Source organism: Pongo abelii, chromosome 12 (genome assembly GCF_028885655.2).
Source record: "Pongo abelii isolate AG06213 chromosome 12, NHGRI_mPonAbe1-v2.0_pri, whole genome shotgun sequence".
Taxonomy (NCBI): domain Eukaryota; kingdom Metazoa; phylum Chordata; class Mammalia; order Primates; family Hominidae; genus Pongo; species Pongo abelii.
Window position 1 is genome coordinate 67,981,067 of NC_071997.2, and position 22,784 is coordinate 68,003,850.

General features: G+C 44.2%; 1 long non-coding RNA gene across 2 annotated transcripts in view; it reads left to right on the top strand.

Annotated features, from left to right (window-relative positions):
• LOC129057688 (uncharacterized) overlaps positions 1 to 22,784 on the top strand; it is a 60,852-nt gene that overhangs the window by 33,502 nt on the left and 4,566 nt on the right. For both annotated transcript variants that reach the window (XR_008522399.1, XR_008522398.1), the window contains exon 2: positions 1,288 to 1,360. This is a non-coding gene — a long non-coding RNA (uncharacterized LOC129057688). The remainder of the gene's footprint in view (positions 1 to 1,287; positions 1,361 to 22,784) is intronic.

The following is a 22,784-nucleotide window of genomic DNA, read 5'->3' on the forward strand; positions in this document are numbered from 1 at the left end:
TGTCTAGGTTCCTGACCCCCAGAAACTATGAGATAATGAATGTGTGTGTTTTGAGCTACCAAGTTTGTGGTAATGTGTTACACAGCAAAAGAAAACTACCATAAGTCAAAACCATGAGCTCCATTGGCAAGCAAGCTTTATTGGATGGGTAATTGGAGAAACACATGGCAGATCCAGTAGCAAGACTACACACATGCTGAAGGACCCAGCTCAAATGTCACCCCACTGCCATCTTCATGGATTCCCTTCTGCTAGAAGTAATCTCTTGCATCTGAAATCCTATAGCTTTGTTTGTCCCTGTTTTGTGATACTTCTCATGTTCTACTTATATTTATTGGCGTTCATGTCTTGTCTGATTGTAAGGTCCTCCCAGTGGAAACAGTGTCCCATCTATTTTTGTGGTGCCAAGGTACTTTGCATAATTCTTTGCATATCAACAAAGATGTATTGATAATTTATTAAATGTTCTTTTTCAACGACAGGACTTCAACTTTTATTTATTGAGGAAGTTTGAGAGCACATTTTGCTATGATGATAATCAAGAGATGGTCATCACTATTGTTTTAAAGGTGTTAGTTGAAAATATCAAAACCAGCCAAATATTCTGTCCTCATTTGCAGTCAGTGAGAATGTTTCTGTCATTTGAGATTCTGAAATTAAGCCTACGAATGTTCATCCAATAGATTCTGGTTCCCAGGCACTGAAACTCTCTGCCAAGGGAGAATCACAGATCTGTCTGAGTAATCTTTATTTTTATCCTGAAAATGGAGGAAAGAATTTCCTACACCAATAGGGACAAGCTGCTATTTAGCTATTACCTCTAGAATTAGGGACACTGTGCTAATGGGAGGTAGGAATAAAATTTCTTCTTGGAGCACTAAATACAAGTCTATTTAGAGAAACGAGTAGCCTTTAGCTCCTCTTTTGAATTCCATTTTGAGACATTGAACATAGAGGAGCAGGAAGGTCAGAGAACAGAAAATACCCATGCTTTTAGGATGGCAAATCTTTTGTATCAAAAGAATCCTGGTTGCTTTGGGCCTAGGAGGCAAGCCCTTGGGAGGCTCTTTCAGAGGCCCCTGGCATCCTGCCTTAGGGAACCCCATGTGGAGTTGTGCCTGAGGAACTGCACCCCACAGGAAACTGTTTTTGGCAAGTTTGAGTATTAATAACAAGAAGCATTACCATTAACAATCATCCTTGTAGCTCTTCTAAAACTATAACTGTAGTGCCACGAAGGATTCTTTTTGACCAATTATAAGTCATGTCCGTGTTTATGTGCTTTAGGAGAGTGCCAGCTGATTACTCTGGGCTCAAGAACACCTTTTGAGGACTTACGGATCTGGGCCTCATAAAAACAGTGAGTAGAAACACTGCATTTATATATCTCCTAGGAATTTGCAAAGAGTTTCATATACATTGTCTCACTGTACCTGGGGGTAGGCAAAAGCCATCCTCTTCTAACTTAGGCTAATGTGGGTAGTGAAGTTCACGGTCCATGATTGTTAAGGCCTCAAATGGCATCTACTTTGTTAGGAAATTTAGAGTGTGTGTCCTCTTCTGGTTGCCAGATCTCACAAGGCTCCAGACATCTGGAGCCGACAGATCAGGTCACTACTAGTTAGCATCAAGATGGTGTTAAAGCCCTGAGTCAAAATTAATCACAGCAGGTATTCTCTAGTTCACCCTATGGTTATCCCCAGGGTCATTAATGAAACTGGATATGACAGGTCCAGATTTTACATTTCATGTAGAGAACCAGTAAGCATTTATGAAATCTACCAGGAATTATTTCCCAATAATCCTGGCATGGAATCTGTGGTCTATTTGTTGTTTAGATTCTACACAGTCCTTGGAATTCACTGGGTAGTTATCCTTATAAATAGCTTGCAAGCACAATGTCTTAGGGAAAAAACCTGCAGTGCGATGTACATTTGAAAGTAGGTGGCACAGAAGGAAGCTGGGAAGAGAGCTGGTGTATACCACTCTCTCCTCCGTTGTAATTGGAGGTGGGGGTGTGTGGAACGAAGAGGAGGGAGAATATTTGGGATCTAAGGAATGAGAAGGTTAGGATAAATGGGCTAAGTTCATCCACTTCTTGCCTTTGCTTCACTGGGAGAGGTTTTTAAAAACTCAGATTTCGACCCAGTTCTAATGGATCACAGTGTCTAGGGTTGGGGCCCAGAGATCTGCCTTTCAAGCGTCCAAGTGATTTTGGTGCATCTGAGGGATCATTGCTTTGGGCCCCTAGAGACCCAAGGCACCCATGTCTCAGGGAATCCCACACTGAATTGTGCCTGAGGACCTGAGGACCTGCACGCTGGAGGAATCTGTTTTTAGCAAGCTTGATTATTAATAATGAAGCTTGAAAACCACTGGTATAACTAATGACAGAGTGCAAGCAACAGTGTAGAGATCCCTGGACTAAGAGTTAGGGTCCTGTGTTCAAGTTCTGCCACAAGCTTCCTGCGTGACTTTGTACAAGTCGCTTTGCCTCTCTGGCTCTTAGTTTCGTCATCTGTAAAATTGGGGCAGGGTGAACAAAGTAAGTGCAAACATTCCATCCTGCACCCACACTCTGGTTGGAAGACTATCTCTGACACAAATGCCTGGAGCCACACAGGGACCCTGTGGCGATCCCTGTGCAGATGCTGGGAGGATGGGCGAGGGGACCCGGAGAAATGCATGAGGGAGAGTGTCAGGTGAGTGGCCTCACCATCAAGGTGGCTCTTGATTTTGTGGGGCCTGAAGTTCATGTAATTTGCGGGGCCCTCTAATAAAAATAATGCAAAACTACCATCAAAAATTAAATGTAAGGCTGGGCACAGTGACTTATGTCTGTAATGCCGGCACTTTGGGAGGTTGAGGTGGGCAGATCACTTGAGGCCAGGAGTTCAAGACCAGCCTGGACAACATGGTGAAACCTCTTCTCTACTAAAAATACAAAAATTAGCCGGGTTTCCTGGCATGCACCTGTAGTCCCAGCTGCTTGGGAGGCTGAGGCATGAGAATCTCTTGAACCTGGGAGGTGGAGGTTGCAGTGAGCTGAGATCGCACCACTACACTCCAGCCTGGGTGACAGAGCAAGACTCTGTCTCCCCCACCCCCAAAAATTTAAATATAAAACTGGATGTTGTTTAGAATAATGCAAGAAATAACAATAAACTACATACTTGATGAAAAGCGTCATAAATACAGAATCCAGAAAAATAACAGTATTCTAATGAATTTGTTGCCCAAAACACCTTGATAATCCTTTTTCCGTATAGTTTTGGGCAGCATGCACTTTTTCTCTTCATGTGACAACAATTTTGTAATTATCATTTTCTTGGGAGAGAATAGAATGATAACTCAGTCTTTGCTCTAATGTGTCTGAAATTTGTTTTTCTAAGCTATTGATAGTTATTAAGAGTTCTTTCAGCTTCAGAACTCATTATTGGTAATATCCTATACATTTTAAGGATTGTCATCAAATCTAGGAAAACCTTAATCAAGCTTCTTTTGTATCTGAGTTGTAAGAGTTGGAAGAATTTTTCCATATACTAGCTTTCGGCTTTGTCCATTTTAATCCTTGTTTTTTCTCCATTACCTGCATAGTTCTAGTGTTGGCTGCCACAGGCCACATTCATACACAACACCAGTGTGCCTCCATGTCAGGACACTGGTGAGTTGGCAGAGTGGGTTGTCAGAGCCATTTCTATAGCAGGATGGCTAGCCATTACCGACTTGTACATGGAAGTGACGCAAACACCCCCCTAACCCAACACCAGATGTATCCCTGACTCCACTCCTCCTTAACCAGATCCCTGAGATGCCCACGATCACTCCAGGACTGCCTGACCTGAGGGGAAGCATGATGGAAGGGGAAGGAAAGTGGAAAGAAGGGGTAGTCTTTAACCTATTGCTGTAACATGAATATATTTTATATATCAATTTTCATATAATTTGTATTGCAGGAGGAATGAATAGTGTGTGTAATATATATATAGTGTGTGTATTTTATATATATATAGTGTGTATTTTATATATATAAATAGAACATTATATATATATATAAATATAATATATATATTATATATATATAGCATTATATATATATATATAATGCTATGGATTGAATTGTGTCCCCCCGCCCTAGCCTCCCAGTGTGGTGGTATTTGGAGATGGGACCTTTGGGAGGTAATCAGTGTTAGATGAGGTCAAGAGTGCGGTGCTCTCACAGTGGCGTTAGTAGCTTTATCAGAAAAGGATGAGAGATGCTCTCTCTCCACTATGTGAGGACACAGTGATAAGGTGGCCATCTGCAAGCCAGGAAAAGAGGCCTTACCAGAAACTGAATCTGCCCGACCTTTCGTCTTGGACTTCTCAGCCTCCAGAACTGTGAGAAATAAGTCTGTTGTTTGACCCACTCAGTCTATGGTACTTTTTTATGGCAGCCCAAGCAGACTAAGACATTATATACACTATTAATAGATCTGTACTGTCATGTGAACCCATTGCTAGGGCCCTTCCAGGGCCATAGAGGAGCCAGCGCAAGGAGGACCCAGGATCTTAAGCTTCTTTGGCGTCACAGTAACCTGCCTGTTTCTGATGCTGGGACAGAGACTGGGGTTGACTATGGGGATCACAGGGCTGAGATCCTTTCCCTGAGGCTGCTGTGTGGTTTGAGACACTTGGGCAGACACCTCTAGGGTGAAGTACTGTGACCATGGCAGCGGCCTGGGGTGTGGGGTTAACTTGTATTTCTTCCCTCTCCTCTCATCCCTCATTTAGAATTCAGGAAGGTTCATACCTGTCCAGGTAACTGAGCTGAAATCTCATTAGTTATTCTCGCCATCCCCAACCCTCATGGCCCCCTATGAAAGGGTGAGGTTTTAACCCTTCAGAGGAAGGGGAAGGGAAATCCTAAAACAAATGTCATGAAAAGAGGCTGAGAAACGGCAACACTTCCTTGGTACCTGCTTAAAGAGAGCACAAGGCAAAGCTGGACTGTCAGCAGAGGGTCCCGCAGGGAGTATGCCTGGCTAGGTTGTGTTAGGAGCAGAGGCAGCAGGAAGCTCCAGCAAAGACATGAGAGGGAAACCTGCTGGGGCTTGGGAGTGGGAGATTGGGTAGTGAAGGGTCCTGAATGGGTGATTGACTTCAAGAGACCAGGAGATAACTGGAGACCTTTCAGAATCCCCAAACATGTGAATACTCAAGAACATGCAGACTCAAGGTCAGTGGAAAACAATAAAGCCCCCTTGTTGATATAGCAGCTGCAGTTGGCCAGGTTCACTTACCAGCTAAGTGACATTCTGGAGCACCAAGTTTCCAGAGGGAAATACTTACAAGTCAGCCTCCTTCAAAAGGACATCCATGTCATGAGCATTCTGAGTCATGAAGGACTAGTTCATGATGGTTAAATTAGCAAATACTATGAGCCTACTTAAAAAAAAAAAAACAGTTTTGGTGACCACCAGAAGCTGGAAGAGGGGGTGTGGCCCTGCCCACACCTTGACTTCAGACTTCTGGCCGTCAGAACTGTGAGAGAACACATTTGTGTTGTTTAAAGTCACCAGAGTTGTGGTAATTTATTACAGCAGACCTAGGAAACCCACACAGACACCTAATAATGGCACAACACTTGGCTTCCCAGGAACAATACAGCCAGGTTACTTCCCATGTTATGGAGTCATAATAACACCAACCCTGAGGACTGATATAGCCAACTTTCAAATATAATCATATTAAGAGGATGGGAGACGGGAAGCAAGAAGAACATATGTACGCATTAAGAGAAGTAAATCCTTCCCCCTAAGGGAAGTGGATGGAAAAAAAATTAAAAATAAAATACAATCCCCAGTTTTGCAATTGCAACAGAATCATGCAACATGTCCTCTGTATTCATTTCCTATCACGGTGTTACAAAGACCACATAGGTAGTGGCTTACCACTCGCCCAAGCTGGAGTGCAGTAGCGCGAACATGGCTCACTGCAGCCTCGACCTCCTGGGCTCAAGCAATCCTCCCACATCAGGCTCCTTAGTAGCTGGGACTACAGTAACATGCCACCATGCCTGGCTAATTTTTGTATTTTCTGTATATACAGGGTTTCACCATGTTTCTCAGGCTGGTCTCCTGGACTCAGCAATCCCCCTGCCTCAGCCTCCCAAAGTGCTGGGATTACAGGCATAAGCCACTGCGCCCGGCTCCAACACACATTCCTTATCTCACATTTTCTGTGGGTCAAGAGTCAGTGCACAGTTTAGCTAAATCCTTTGCTCAGGATATTTTAAGGCAGCAATCAAGGTGGTGGCTGGGCTGTGTTCTGTTGACTTGCTTGGGGAAGAATCTGCTTCCAAGCTTGTTCAGGTTGTCGGCAGAATTCACCTCCTTGTGGTTGTATGACTTGGGTCCCGGTTTCTTGCTGACTAGGCCAAAGGCCACCCTCAACTCTTAAAGGACAGCTGTAGTTCTTGGCCACATGGCTCTTGCACAGGCTCTCTCTCAACATGACAGCTTACTGCATGGCAGTAAGGGAGATTCTTTCTCTCTAGTTTACAGAGCCTTATATAAAGTAGCATAATCACGCTCCCATCACTTGTGACATGTAACACCACTTAATCAAGGAAGTGACATCCCATCACCTTTGCCATATTTTATTTGTTAGAAACAAGTCACAGGCTCTGCCTGTAATCAAAGGGACCGGATGCTATAAGGGTGTGTTTTGTTGGCAGTCACTGTAGAATGTGTCTGCCACATTCTACTGTGTGACTTCTTCCTTTTCATTGTTGTGCAATATTCCTCTGCACGTGACTAAACCACAGTTTATCTATTCTACTACTGATAGACATTTGGGGTGTTTTTAGTGTTTAGTTATTAAGAATAATGCTATTGTAAGTGGTCTTGTACATGTCTCTAAATGAATATATGCATTCACGTCTCTGGAGTATATAATTAGGCATGCCAAGTTTTTTTTTCTTTCTGTAATTTAATTCATTCAATACTTATTTACAATAAACTCTCCTTGCTGCAATTTAAAAAGTCACAACTGGGGATGGTGCTGGAGGGTAAAAGAAGGGTTGACTTTTGATGCAACAATTGTGATTTACATCCTCCTACCCCACTCCCTGCTGCTAAGGTGGTGCTGATTGGATCTCTATTCTGTGAAAGCTTTGCTGATGATTTCTCTCCCTTCCACCTTTTCTTCCGGCAACCAATCAAACATAAACTAGTGCCTGCCCCCCCTAAACTTAAGAGAGTGCATCATGGTTGCTAGCCTGTTTTTAGGGGATATAGGTTTCCAGCTCTCAGGGACAGCCTTTTCTGTGTTTTTCTCAGTGCCTGGCTTTAGTCTGCACATGTCTGAGAGTCTTGGCCACCAGAGGACCCCTACGGATGCACAGTGAGACCTCGAAAGTGCTGGAGCCTAAATCTGTAACTTCAGAAGGACTGCCAGAGTCAGGTTCCAGCCCCAGAGGATGCTTTTCCCTTCAGTGCAAGGGAAATGAAAAGATTCAGTCATATTTAGAAGGGAAAGGCAGGTGATGAAGGAAACTAATCCACAAAAAGATAAACCCTCCAGCCTTTCTTTGGAGTCTGAGGTATCTTCCTTCCTCTGACCAGAAACTGAGAAGGTCTCACAAGGAGTTCTTAAATACAGGTGAACCCCATTTTAAGGCCAGCCAGAGCTAAAAATCATGTAGTATGTGATATGAACTCAAAATGATTGAATTATTCTACACAGCTGCTTTTGCATGGAAGTGTTTGTTGTTGGCATGACTGCACATCTAATCACCCAGCTAGAAATTTCAAGTCCTCTTCAATTAATGTTGCCTCATCTCTCACACCCAATCAAAATAATTATAAATTCTGTCTGTGCAATCTCATAATCATGTATTAAACTATCTCTTCTTCTTTGCCTCCGTGACTGTGCCCTCAAGTCTTGCATCATTGCTTCCTGGATTCATAATAATGGTCATCACTTATTAATATTCATTGTATGTCAGGAGCTCTGGTAGGCACTTTATATATATTATACCATTTAATTTAAGAACATTCCTGAGAGGTAGATGCTCTTGTTTCCAATCTATCTATGAGGACAGAGAGGCTGAGGGAGTTTAGACTTTGCCAAGTTACACAGCTTATAGATGGCAGAAGTGGGATGCCAACCTGGATAAGTTGATGCCAAAGTCTGTGACACTCCTATGTGGCACTCTAATGGTGGCCAGTTGATCCTGCCCTAGACAATTACAGAGGTGTGCTGTGTTCTACTGATGAGATTAGGTGAAGAACTAGAAGTGATTTCAACAGGAAACTGATCCTGCTGCTCTTCAACTATTACCAGAAAGAAAGGCCCAAGAACAACTATTCTAAAAACACAGTAGTCATTTTGGCGGAAGTCTTTGGAATTTAATTAACATGTATCCAACAATACTATGCAACAGGTTGACTCTCAGTTCCTTGTGGGTACATTTTTCACATAATTTATTCTGGCATGACCATTCCTTCATTCAGCTACTATTTACAGAGCACCTATAGTATTCCAGGCACTCTTCTGGGTGCCAGTGATATTGCTGTGAAAAGATGACAAAGTCCCTGTCTTCATGAAGCCTACGTTCTAGAAGGAGAAATAGAAAACAGATAACCAGGCAAAGAGATGAATGACTGTGTATATGCAATGAGTGCTATGTAGGGCATGTATACGCTGTTATCATAAAGAACAGCAGGGGTGGGGGATACTTAACCTGAGACATGAAGATTGAGAAAGAGACAGCGATGCTATGTGCAGCAGGAGGGAACTTTCAGGCAAACAAATCGTGTGTTCAAAGCCTCTGAGCAGTAAAAAGGCTTGGGTTGTTCCAGGTGCTGAAAGAAGTTGAGTGTGATAACAGCGTGGTGACTGATGGGGAGAGGAATGTGAGATGACATTGACAAGGAAGACTGAAGCAAGATGCTATAGGGAAAGACTTCGGATTTTATTCTAAGTGCAATAGGAAGGCACTAAAGGGTTCAAGACAGAAGAATGGCAAGATAGGTTTTGTGTTTTTAAAAATTTGCTCTTGATTCTGTATGGAGAGGGAATGTATGGGATGGAAGTGGGGAGATCAGTTATAAGGCTTTCACATCCCCTTTACACTTGTAGTGGTTCAAGTGTAATGGGTCTTAAAATTTATATGTTGAAGTTCTAACCCCCAGTACCTCAGAATGTGACTGTATTTGGAGATATAGGGCCTTTAAAAAGGTAAGTGAGGATAACAGGGTTGGCCCTAATGCAGTATGACTGGTCTCCCTATAAGAAGAGAATATTAGGATACAGAGAGATGCACAGAGATGAAGAGATATAGGTGGGCCTGAGATATACTTCTGAGGAAGAAGTGACAGATGAATTAAACATAAAGAGTAGGGAAGAAGATGAAATCAAGGGTGACCCCCAGATATCTCTGGCTTATGCTGCTGGGTGGATGGTAGTATCAGTTACTGAAAAGAGGAGGCTGGGGAGGAGCATATTTGGGAAGAGAAATCAAAAGCTCTTGACCTGTTAAACTGGGGATGCCCATTAGGCATGTGAGATATGGAGTAGGCAGATGGTGGAAACGAGGTTGAACATCGGGGAAATGTAAGGGCTGGAGATAGAAAGTTGACAGCTGTGCCATGTCATGGTATTGGAAGCCAAGTGAGTGAATGAGCTTATTGAGGAGAAGGGACAGAGAAAAGAGCTGAGCATCTTGGAGAAACCCATGTTGAAATCTCTGGCAGAGGAGGAAGAGTCAGGCAAGGAGACTGAGAAGGTGTGACCAGTGAGGTAGGAGAAAACCAGGAGTCTATGGTGTCAGTCAAAAGAGAAGCAGACTTAAAGAACAGGGAAATGGTCAGCTGTGCCAAATGCTGCTGAACAGTTGAGTGGGGTGAGGATAGGAGAATATCCCATGGATTCGCCAAGGTAGAGGCCGTGCTATTCTTGACAAGAGCACCAGGGTGGTGGTTGCTGAGGCTAAAATGAAGTGAATTAGGAATGAATGAGAAGTAACTAAGTGGAGACAAAATGTGTAAGGATCTCTTACTAGACATTTGATTTTGGAGAGGAGCAGAGGAGTGAGGAAACAGCTGGAGAGGTTGAGGAGCCAGGATGACAGAGAGTAAGGAATAGATTGTGTTGCAAGAGAGGGAGGAGAGACCTGAAGGAGTGAAGATCTCCTTCGGGGGAAAGGGGTGAGATCCTTGGAAAGGATCCCTTGGAAAGACTGGGCTTTGCCTGGAGAGGGGACACCTTCTGTGCTATATTAGCATGAATGAAGGAGATGCTGGTGGGCTTAGGCTTCATCTGATGCCTTCCATTTTCTCAAGGAAACAGGAGGCCATGTCATCAGCTGAGAGGGGGAGACAGAAGGGAGTTGTTGAGAAAAGAGAAGAAGGCACAAAACAGCCAGTTCATAAAGTGGCATGTTGGTCCAGGTCCTTTAAGAAGCAAATGTCAAGATGGGAATAAACATGCAAAGATTTTATTAGTGGAACCACCTGTGTGAACAAGTGAGGAGGGAGTCAGAAGAGGCTGGTACAGCTGTCCAACAGTGATGCAAGTCTGACCCTGAGTGAAGGAGAAAAGAAAGGAAGGTTGGATGGAAGCATCCTAGATTGCCATGAAATCTGGGGAAGGTTTGGCAGGATTAATGCAGAGCCAAAGTTCACTGTCAGAGGAGTGCCCTGTTTCCCCTGAATGAGCTTGACGTGTTATCCCTGTTGAGCTCAGCCACTGGCTGCAAGCAGCCTGTGGGAAGGTGGCCTTAGAGTCAACACAGTGATGGCTTTCACAGTACAGTGGCTGGGGACTTTGGTTAATTACACATACACTGCAAGATACATTCTCACGGCCACCACAATGGGGAAAGTGAGCTTACTTAGAATAGACATAGTCATGCTACCAGGCAGTGTTGGGCACCCATTTGAAGTTTGCAATTATAATTTTAAAGTGAAAGCCATCTTTCCTTGGAAACTGTGATGCTCAAATTTAAACACTTTGTGAATGCATGATTGAGATTTCAGACTGAATTCCCAGTCTGAACGAATTTCAGGCCAACATCAATGTGGTCAATATTCTATGGAGTGAAGATTTGAGACCTTGACTTCTCATACGTTTATTTTCTGGATTGGACCCAGAAATATTCTCTAAGTTTGTTCCTTCTATAGTGCTGCCCCAGTCCACCTTTGGACAGAGACAGAATCCTTTTGTTCATATGGGAGTCATGGTCAAGTCCTTAATTCTCATAACCTGTGCCTCTCAGCACATGTAGCTTCTGAAAAGTCAATTTTTATAAATAGTATTTTTCTGATACCAAAAGTAATATATGTAAAAAATATGAAAACTACACTGTTGGCGACCTGCCCACATTCCTTAACCCACCTGGAAGTCATCTGCAGTTGTGGATGGTTCTGTTATATATGGATGGCTTCCTTTCTCAAGCACCTTTGTCCCCTTCTTGAGGACATTCTCTGGCTATAGGAGCTTTCTTGGCTTGCACATAGGGTGGTTGAAAGTGCCGGGAGTGCTGGGGAGTTAACATTTCCAGAAGTGATCCTTAACAATGGAGGATGAGAGTGGCTGGATAAATATCTTGACCAGCTATCTTGACCCTTGATGGGACCATTCTGAGATGTGTTTCATAGAGTGTCTCAGAGTTTCCTTCGAGGGATTTAGCTCCAATTGCCAACAGTGGTAACCCATTCATCAGCACATCCCATATTGACCTTTTCTTTCTTCTACTTCTTCACCCCACTTCTAGTGCCTCCTGCAATTATCTCCCAAGCAGCTGCACACAAATTCTCCTTTCAGGAGTGAGAAGAACCCAAAAGTAGCATAAGCACAAAGCAGTCAAATTATACCACCTAGAAATAGACAGTTAACAGTTTATATTCTTTCATTCTTTCTATTCTTTATCTTTCTCTCTCTCTCTCTCTCTCTGTGTGTGTGTGTGTGTGTGTGTGTGTATGTATACATTCTCCATGTTTAAATCCTTCTTTTTTCCCTGTTTAATGCTGTAGATCCTATTTTGTTACTGATTTTTAAAGCTGTAATATTACAGACAATTATCAGGTCATAAAAATTATGATATAGAAAATAATTGTTAATGACTATCTAGTATTTCTTTGTATGTGTGTAAGATTGATTTTGAAGATTACTGATCTGCCTTTAATCAGTAATAGAAAGTTACTCTACTCTAGCTGAGTTCTTTCCAAATAATGTGTCTTCCAACCATGTGTGACCCAACTTTTAGCAAACAATTATGGAGGATTGCCTGACGGACATGCAGTCTACCCTTAGATAGCATAGATCTTATTTCCCAGTCTAAATCAGGTGAGTCTGCTACTGGGTTGATGTATTTGGCCTCTCTCCCTTTGCCACCTCTTAGTCCTAAGTTGAAGTTTGGAATATCACCTCCAGGAACCCTATGGAATAGCTGTGGAGAGCTTAGCATTGTATAGATTGCTGAGAATCTATGAGACTTTGCTTGTGTGAGAATTTGGAGGAAAAATTCACTCAAGCCCCAGAACAAGGAAAAAGAAAGCTCTCACTGAGGAATTGGCTTTCTTTTGTCTTTTGTTCATTGTCAGTTTTGTAACTTTTACAAAACTTTTTGCTTTGTTTCATAAGAAGCTCAGAGCCTAATTCATATTCTATTTTTGGTAATTATATAAGATCAGTGTAAATCACTGGATACTAACTTTCCTTCTATATTAATCTTTTTACTACCCCTTCTTAATTTTTTCCTTAAACTTGGTTCCTCTTCAAATAAAAAAAAAAATCTTACATTTGGTAGTGTGTTAATCTGTTCTCATGCTGCTTATAAAGACATACCCGAGACTGGGTAATTTATAAAGGAAAGAGGTTTGATTGACTCACAGTTCCACATGGCTGGGGAAGCCTCATAATCATGGTGGAAGGCAAATGAGGAGCAATGGCACGTCTTACATGGCAGCAGGCAAGAGAGCTTGTGCAGGGGAACTCTCATTTATAAAACCACCAGATCTCATGAGACATATTCATGACCACGAGAAGAGTATGGGGGAAACAGCCTCCATGATTCAATTGTCTCCACCTGGCCCCACCCTTGACATGTGGGGATTATTACAACTCAAGGTGAGATTTGAGTGGGGATACAGCCAAACCATATCAGGTAGATTTTTAAAGTCACCTCAAAAAATATAATGATATGCAGTATGATTATGGCTTCCTCTTCCCCACCATTCCTTTTCCCCCTCCTGTGGGATGTCAGGGACTTCTGCTTGTTTTGTGGGGAGGAGGACAAGGGTTGTCCTGGACTATTGACACAAGCAGTTTGGATGGGACTTAGCAGTCTCAGGACCCAGTGGGCCTCCCTCTGCAATGTGACTACCAGTGGTGCTCAGCCAGCTATTGATGGGCAGATTTATCCCATAGAGATGCGAACAGCATCTGCTCAGACGTCACATCTGCTGTGAGAAAGATCAGAAATGGGCTGCATATGTGGGCATCATTTTTGCATAGTTCTCTGGTACTCAACACCCAGAGAGCTGGCAGCCTCTCACGCAGACCCCTCCTCCCTATGGCCAGGCCTCCATCTGCACCATCCCCACCCCCATGGTGGAGGAGAAGGAGTGACCCCTGTGGCAGGGAGAAGGTGAAAGTCACCTGCCCATCCCTCTCCCGCTGTTCTCTTCTGAGTCCTCTTTATTTCCCTAGGCCTTTGCCTGTTGGTTCTCAAAAGCATCATTTGGAAGTAAGAGGTAAACCCAACTGAATATTAACTATCGTTTTTTATACAAATTTATGGGGCACGTGTGAAACTTTGTTACATGTATTTAATGTGTAGTGATCAAGTCAGAGAATTTATTGCGTCCATCATCTGAGTACAATACATTTTTGTCAACTATAGTCACCCTATTCTGTTATCTTGCATTTAATTTATTCCTTCTGTCTTATTACATATTTGTACCCTTTAACCCACTTTTCTTCATGGCCAAATAGTATTTCATTGTGTATATATGACACATTTTCTTTATCCATTCATCTGTTGATGGACACTTAGGTTGATTCCATATCATTGCTATTGTGAATAGTGCTGCAGTAAACGTGGGAGTGCAGGTATTCCTTTGATATATTGATTTCTTTTCCTTTGGGTAGATACCCAGTAATGGGATTGCTGGATTGAATGGTAGGTCTATTTTTAGTTTTTTGAGAAGTCTCCATACTGTTTCTTATAGTGGCTGTACTAGTTTACATTGCCACCATAGTGTATAAGAGTTCTCTTTTCTCTGCATCCTTGCCAAGATCTGTTATTTGCTGTCTTTTTAATGATAGCCATTCTGACTATGGTAAGATGATATCTCATTGTGGTTTTGATTTGCATTTTTCTGATGATTAGTGATAGTGAGCATTTTTTTCATATACCTATTGGTCATTCGTATGTCTCCTTTTGAGAAATGTCTATTCACGTTCTTTGCCTACTTTTTAATGGGATTGTTTTTTCTTTTTCCTCTTGAGTTGTTTTAGTTCCTTGCATATTCTAGATATTAGTTCCCTGTCAGATGAATGGCTTGCAAATATTTTCTCTCATCTACAGATTGTCTCTTCAGTATGTTAATTATTTCTTTTGCTGTGCAGAAGCCTTTTAGTTTAATTAAGTCCCATTTGTCTATTTTTGTTTTTGTTTTTGTTGCCTGTGTTCTCTTTATATTTCTGCTAAGAGAATCATAATTCTCCTAGGCAATGTATAGGCCTCTGACTCCCCTGACTGTACAGGGGAGAAGTGATAGAGGAAGAAAAGCACAATAACTGATCTAGGTTTGTATGGGTGAAATATACACATATATGTGTACTTAAAGTATATATAGAGAGACTATTTAGATGTTTGAATTTCTCTTATAGCTGTCTATATGTGTATATGTGTGTTTGTAGCTCCCAGATCTGATCATATCATGCCCAGCCTTAAAAGCCTTCCATAGTTCCTTCTTGCTTACGATAGGATAAAGTCCAAACTTTCCTTGGCATGGCCTCCATGCCCTCTGTCCTCTCCACCCTTCAGCACCAAGCTTCCCTCCAATCAGCCATCTCCCTACCCCCACCCTGAGGCTCCCATCATGGGCACCACTCCCTGGCCCTCCCATGAACCCTGCCCTTTCCCAGCTCTCAGCTCTACAGAGGCTGCTCACTCTGACTGCACGCCTCCCCCACTTCCTCTCCATAGTTGCCTGCCTTGGAAAGTTCTATTCATTCATCTCAAATGAACGTTTACTGTCCCTTCTGAGCTAAGCTATGCCTTCTTGAAATGGCAGTGCCTAGCACAGTGCAACCAACCAAAAAACACCAAGCAAATTCTCAAGGACTCAAGGCTGAGCCAGGAGTGCCCTCCTTCCTGGCTGCCCGCAGAGCTCCTGGCTCACCATCCCTCCACAAGAGCTCAGCCCAGGTGTGTGCTGTTCATGGCATGCCTGCCTCTCCCATGACAGCCCTCAAGGCACCACTCATGTCTTTCTCCTCCAGAAGGGCATTTTCAGCACCCTGTGCAGGGCCTGACACATGGTTGCTACCCAGTGTATGTTTGAATGAATTATAGATCGCTAGCATGGGACAGATACGCTGGAAGCAGAGAAACTGAAAGCAAAATGTTGGAGGTATTGCCCAAGAAGCAATAATCAGGACCAGTGACAAAGCCTCCCCAACACATGAGGACTAGTTCACTGAGGAAAATGGAATTTTTTTTGCAGTGACTTGAACATCACCACAGCTCTTGAGGAAGGCCATGGTTGTTTGTTTTTGGGTCCTCCCCCGTTGCTGTGGATGATGTGTGGTTATGATGATGCAGCTAAGACAGTGGCAGCAGGCATGAAGGCCAGCCTGAGGGAAACCTCCAGAATGCCCTGCCTCCCAAACCTGAGCAGAGACCACCTGCTTCCCCTCTACACATCTGTTGCAGCAGGAAATCCAAAGCCATGTTTCTGATTTGCCACTCCTGTTAGCCATTAGACTCTTGGCTGGTTTCTGGTCTTCCTGATTGCCAGATCTGGCTTCGGGCCTGGTGACCCTGCATATATCCCTTTAAGATTGCAACAGGGTCAACGGCTATTGTCATTGGTTACTCTCTTTATTGTCATATTTCCAAGGACTTCCTATTCCTTCTTCACTTGTATGAAATTTCTAACATCCATCAGTACAAAACCCAGGAGGGCAGGTATTTTGGCCTGTTTTATCTACTGGCATAGCCCAATGGCTGTGACGAACAATAGCAGGTACAGTGGATGCCTTTGACGCAGGGCAGGCAAGCTCCAAAGTGGAGCTTAGCCCACTGGGTTCTTGGCTTTGCCCAGGAAAGAATTCAAGGGCAAGCTGGAGGTAGAAGAAAGCAGCTTTATTATTATGATTATTATTATCATTATTTTATTATTGTTATTATTTGAGATGGAGTCTCTCTCTGTTGCCCAGGCTGGAGTGCAGTGGTGCAATCTCGGCTCACTGCAACCTCCGCCTCCTGGGTTCAAGAGGTGTTACAGTTCCATGACTGCTCCTGTAGAGCAGGGCTACTGTGTAGGGAGAGAGTAGCAGGTCAGGGCCATTCTGCAGTCATATTTACAGGCACTTTAATTGCATGCAGATAAAGGAACAGTTTACGCAGCAATTTCTAGGGAAGGGGTAGTAACTTTTGGGTCATTGGGTCATTGCCATGGAAAAGGGTGGTAACGCCCACATGTTGCCATGGCAACGGTGAATTGACACGGCCCACTGGTGGGCGTGTCTGATTGAAGGCGGCTTTCTCTGGGGCCCTGTTTTAGCTAGTCCTCAATCTGGTCCCGTGTCCAAGTGTCCAAGCCATGCCTCTGGAGTTGAGTGCCACCTCCTACCTCACCTTGTTGAATAGAAAATGAATGAGTGAAAGTATGAATGAATGGACACCTGTTAAAAGAGCCATCTATTACAACTAAATGAATGAAGGGCATAGACGTTCCTTTGGTTGTTTTTCCAACTGGAAATCTCTCCCTGTGTTCTGTGATGGTCTAAGTCTGGCCCTGCTCAAGTGAGGGACTTCCTCGATGGGCTGGTCTCATTCTTGTGCTCTCCAGGACAGCAGGGCAGGGGGAGAGGGAAATGGGAGGGGCTGAGGGACAACGTGGCTCTTCTGGGAGCCTCTTTACCCTGTGAAATTTCCTCTGGCAGCTTTCCCCCTTGGCCTGCAGCCTGTGCCGGCCCCTGCCCCCAACTCATTGGCTTTGGTTACGGGGACAGGCCCAGAGTCAAGAACAATAAAGGGAGGAGGGGCCTGCTTCACAGGGTCAGGGGTCAGGGAGGGGGTTTGAAGGGTGAGGAGATTGGCTCTGTGTAGCATCCGGTTTTAAACAACTCTGTTTAGAAATAGAAGAGAAGCCCTCCGGAAAATGGAAGGGCTCTGGCAGGCCTCCCGGCTGGCCAAGGAACAGCAAGTTCCTGCCAATATGTGACGGAAGTGGGGGATTTGTGGGGAGGGAGGAGGGAAGAGGGCACTGGAGGGAGTAGACACAACCTAGCAACATTTTCCCTGCTAAAAACCTTGCTCAGAAGTAAACATGGAGGGTTCTTATTCTTCCTGGCTGTGTGCACTCGGGCCAGGCTACTTCCTGTGGGCTCAATTATTCCCAGGGGTGTGTGTGTTTGTTGTTAAAGAAGGAGAATTATAAGCTATTCTTGGTCACTGCCTGAGAATTCTTTGGAATAATGAGATAGAAAAATCATCTCTACCGTTCATGTTTCTGAGGAAGAACAAGCCTTCTAGACTCTCTCTTAGGACGGGGCTGGGAAACTCACTTTTTCTCCTGCTAAGCTCCTTCTCAGTCCATTAGAGCCAGAGAGCCAATAGGGGCCTCTTTGTGCTTTGTAGGCTAGAGGGTGTAAAGGACGTAGATGTGCAGGAAATCTGCTCTGGCTGATCAGGCAGGTGAACTCGGGGAGGGAGAGCTCTCAGGGAGGACCAAATAAAACAGTGGAGATGGCTGCTCGGCTTCAGCTCACCCCTGCTGGAGCATTCTTAGTGATCACAAAACCCGCACTACTGCCTCACTGATACCATAATGTGAAACCATGCCTTTTACTTTACAAATTTCAGGCACTGGCCTTTGGAGATAACAAGGTTGTGAAGTGTCCCACTTCGGGAAGGAATGCTAACAATTGAGTTACCGCCTTGTTGCCACTGACCAGAGCATCAGGTGGTCCATTACTCAAGATAACCGTGGCAACCAGATATGCTGACCCTCATTCCCTACCCTCAGGTGCTTTGCCCAGCCCACCCTGTATACCTCACGCCCCATGTTAATTCCTGTGCTTTGCCTGATAAAAAAGCAGGGCTCTTTTGGGGCAGTAAGTCAGGGAATTCTCTCTCTGTCTCTGTCTCTCTCTCTCTCTCTCTCTCTCTCTCACTGCCTCTTTTATGTCCAGGCATAAGCTCCAGTGAAGCCTTGTTTGGAAAAACTCTTTTGGCCTTGTGTGAATTTCTATTGCATTGAGAGCCCAAGAATCATGGTTGGTAATGCGAGGGGCCTTATGGAGGGGGGTAAGTCATTACACATTTTCCAAATGAGACCGAAGTGGATACACAGACTAACAATAACTGCAATGACTCATTCTCCTTTCCAGAACCTCAACTCACAGCTGTCCCCAGTGGCTTTGTGGCATTTCACAACTGTTTTGACTTTAGAACCTCTCTCACTTCGGCCCCCTCTCCAGAGCCAAAGGAACCCCCACATCTCAGGAAGTAGGTTATGAATCTGGGATACCTTGGAAGCCCAGATGTAAAATCCGTATTAGGGAGGAGGAAATGGGGAAGATGAATGTTTTTTAAAGCCACCTTCTACACAAGCCTCTCCAAGAAGGGTGGATCGTCTTTGCTGCTATAGGAACTCTTATGCGTTGCTGGTGGAGGGTCCAAAGAGATAATGTTAAAGTATTGATTTGAGCTGAAAGAGTGAATTATGCTAATAATTAGATTATTAATCCTTTTACAAATCTAACACTATCCAATTATTTTAACAAAGATGAAAGAGAAACTAATGAGTGTTCCATAATATCAGTGTTGGACAACATAGCTTTAGAGCTTTATGGTCACAGAAATGGAAAAAAAATTGAATTTGTATACATTTTAAGAGAAATGATAAGGCGATTAATAAAAGACTTTGATCATAAATGTATATTATATCAGGATAAAGTTCTTTAGGGAAAGAGGAGTGGAAATACAAACTCAAGGAGAAAAAAGGAATAATGTAAAATTTCTGACTGTTAAAGAAGAGCTTGTTCATGATTTTTTTTTTAAAAATGGAACATATTAAATTGCTAAAACATTCCAGTTCTATTTTGATACATTTAAATAGTGGCTTATAGTTATTCCAAAATGTTTAACTGTTAAAATGTCACAAGATTTCAAATTTACAGTAAAATGTAACATTTTTCAGCTATTTAAACTCAAAATGAAATTTAAAATACCAACACAAAAATTTTAAGGCATCCCTTCAGAGTAGAGGAAGAAAAAAAAACTGTCAAGGTGGATACATAATGTTTCAACATTATTTTAGGGGACATGCAATGCAAGCAAAATACTTGAAGACTCCTGAGCTGGACAGCATTTGTGTTCTTTTCAACTCTTTGGATTTTGTGGATGGGGTCTAAGAGGTTACTCTGGTGACTGGGCACTGCAAAGAGCAGGACACCTATCTCCGAATGTAAAGGTTCACTTACAACCAAGTCTCCAAACAAAACAAAGTAGAAACAAGCCAACAAATAAAACCCACCATCTCCTTCTCTTACACACACACACACACACACACACACAGAGCAGACCCCCCGAGCCCCCCAGTAGTTGTTCCAGTATAGGCCATTCATGAACCTGTGGAAACATGAGCTTCGTTAGCAACATGGGATGGTCTGATCCCTGGGAAATCTCTGGAGCTGGGAGTGACCTCAAAGAGGATCATTAAAGATCAAAAACCCCACTTGAAGTTGTTTGTTCTGCTGCAGTGTAAATCCTCTTGGCTGAGCAGCCCTTGACAGAGTCTGCTGCCTGCACAGAAGTCTTAGACGGGTGTTTGGTTTGTTTTCTGTGGAAATCAAGGCAAGGGTCTGAGTTCCACATCTGGGTGCAGACCCAGGACAGTGTACACGGGATGGCAAAGTGACTCAAACTGAAGGAACCCAGTGGAAGCAGAAACTAGGAGCCAGAGGTGAGAACATGAACCTCCCCATCCCTGAATGGAGAATATGGAGACATTCTGGGGACAGTGGCCTTTCCAGGCACGTAGAGGGTTCATGAGCTTGCATTTTGTCATGCATGAGGAGCCCAGCTTGCTTATATTCAGCCCTGCGTGAATTCCTCGTGCTGTTGTCCTACTCCAGGTGTCAGGAATAGCTCAGCCCTTCCCAGAGGCAGCAAGAGGGCAAGAAGAACAGAGGAGACTGAGCTTGCAGGTCTCTAAATGACCTCAAGTCATCACAGCCACTGGTGCTGAAGGAAATGGGAAAATAGTCTCGTGACCCAGCAAGTGCTTCCCATGCAGGTGAGCACTGACAGCGGGAGACAGGGGTGTGTCATCCTGGCAAGAAAGCAGAGGGGAGAGGAGAGGACTCCTCATGCTGTGGGAGCTGGAATCCTGGCTTGGCCGCTCTGAGTCAGCCTTCAATGGCCAGAGCCAGACCTCTCCTTCCTAGCAGGGCCCTGCCCAGATCAGGTGGCCAGGAGGGGCTGTTGCTCAGCCCTAGTACTGGGACCAACCCCAGGAAGTGGTAGCAGGACCCAGGTGGCCTTGGACCATTTCAAAGACTGGCATCAGATGTTTATCAGCTAGTATTTGTACAAGGCCCGGGCTGAGGATGCATAAGAGACTGTGAAAAATGTCAGGGAAGCGAAAACAGCTTTCTGTAAATAGGGCTCAGACCCTGGGCAGGGTGCTATGTCTCCCCTTGGGGCCTTGGTGAAGGAAAACACAAACATTAATCCAGAGTGAGAGAAAGAAACAGATACCACCTTGTAGGAAGATGGAGGACTGACTCCAGGAAACTCCAAGAGATGGGATGCGAAGAGAGGCAGGGTCTGTGTTTTACTTTTTCTTTGAATGTTCTGCAGTCTGTCATCTCTGGAGGCCTCAGAACCTGGTGTCACATTACAGGGTGAATGCCAGGGACAAGCTAAAGAGAGGTAAGAACCCACAGCAGTGTTAATGGCCACTGTGGGAGAATTCTGGAGATCTTACGCTATAAGGGACAGGGAAGCATTCATACATTTAATAAACATTAAATCTCTGATAAAAACCCATAAAACCAATCATTTTCAACTTGTATTTTAATGTAACTCACATGACCTTTACCTACATGACCCACTCCTATGCACATTGCCAGATTTTGACACAACTGTCACATTTGTTTGCAGTTCCCAGCTCCCAAACCCTAACTTCACCTCTTCCTCTCTAGCTTAGGAGGAAAGAAAGAATGCATGTAAGTAAGAGTATTGTTATTATAGGGTGACCTTGAATTGCTCTAATTCATTAAAACAGTGAATTCTTCGCAAAATTGAGGGATGAAGTGAGGCTGCATCCCTTTTATGTGTTCTGTGAGTTTGGCTCTAGCCTCATCTCCCCTCTGGCAAGAATGGCTTTCTCTCTTTCCCAGGGTCATTTGCCTGTGATGAGCCCAAGAAGTCCAGGTTACCAGGATGCTTATGAGAAAGCCAAGGGTCAGTCCTTGTCTCCTGGGCTACTGGAACCACCTCAGATGCATGCCTGGAGGCTGTGGGGCTCCTCAGCCCCTGCCATGCCCAGGGGGTCCCAGACCGCTGCCAGAGGCAGAGGGACTGGGGCCTGGACAGCCAGTAAAGGCCTTCCACACACTGTAGCTACAGTTGAAATTCCACAGCCCCATTTGAGCCCCAGAGCTTGTCCTGGTCACTGCCACCCCCTCTACACTCCTGATGCTGGGACTTCCTTTGCTGCTGATCGTGGAGTTTGTAGCTAGCTCCGGTCACAGCTAGCAGCCATGGTATATATCCTACTGACAATTGTCCTTTCAGCACAAGACATGACAATCCCTGCCTTCTTTCAATGCTATGCTCAGCTAAGGAGCTGCCATTCAAATGGAATGGCAGAACCACTTACCCAGGGCATGATCTGCCTATGAGAGCATGTGGAGACTGATCTCATGCCTAACCCTCACAGACTGAGGACCACAGTCTCCTTCTTCCCCTACCTTCCACACCCCAAGCCCACACCCAGTTCCTAACCCAGAATGGGTGACGTGTCTTTCAAGGAGATAAGCTCCTCTGAGTTACCTTAGAAACAAAGTCCTTGGAAGCCACCTTGCAGACAAGGGGTTGTGACTTAGTTTTTGAGAACTGCTGAACTTGAAGGTGGGCCCTCAGCAGAAATGTCTTCTCTGTCTCAAACCATGCCCATTTCTGAAACTACCCCCTATCTCTTTCACAGGGGACCCTGCTGCACCGGTAGCCATTCTGCCACATCAGCTGTGAATATCAGCTGTGGGTTGTGTTAGGGTTCTATTAGCTGCTGCAACAGATCGAACCCCAATTTCAATGACTTAACACATTGGAAGTCTATTTATCACTCAAATAAGATTCCAATGTCAGATTCCTAGTCAGTGAGGGTCTTTTGCCATGTGGTGATTGAGGGGTACAGGCTGTTTCCCTTGTGTGGTTCTTTCATCCTATGGCCTAAAAGTTCTCCGCTTCCAACTGGCAGATATGGAGAAGTCACAGCTCCTTCTCCTCCTCCTCTTCCTCCTCTTCCTCCTCCTCCTCTTCCTCCTCC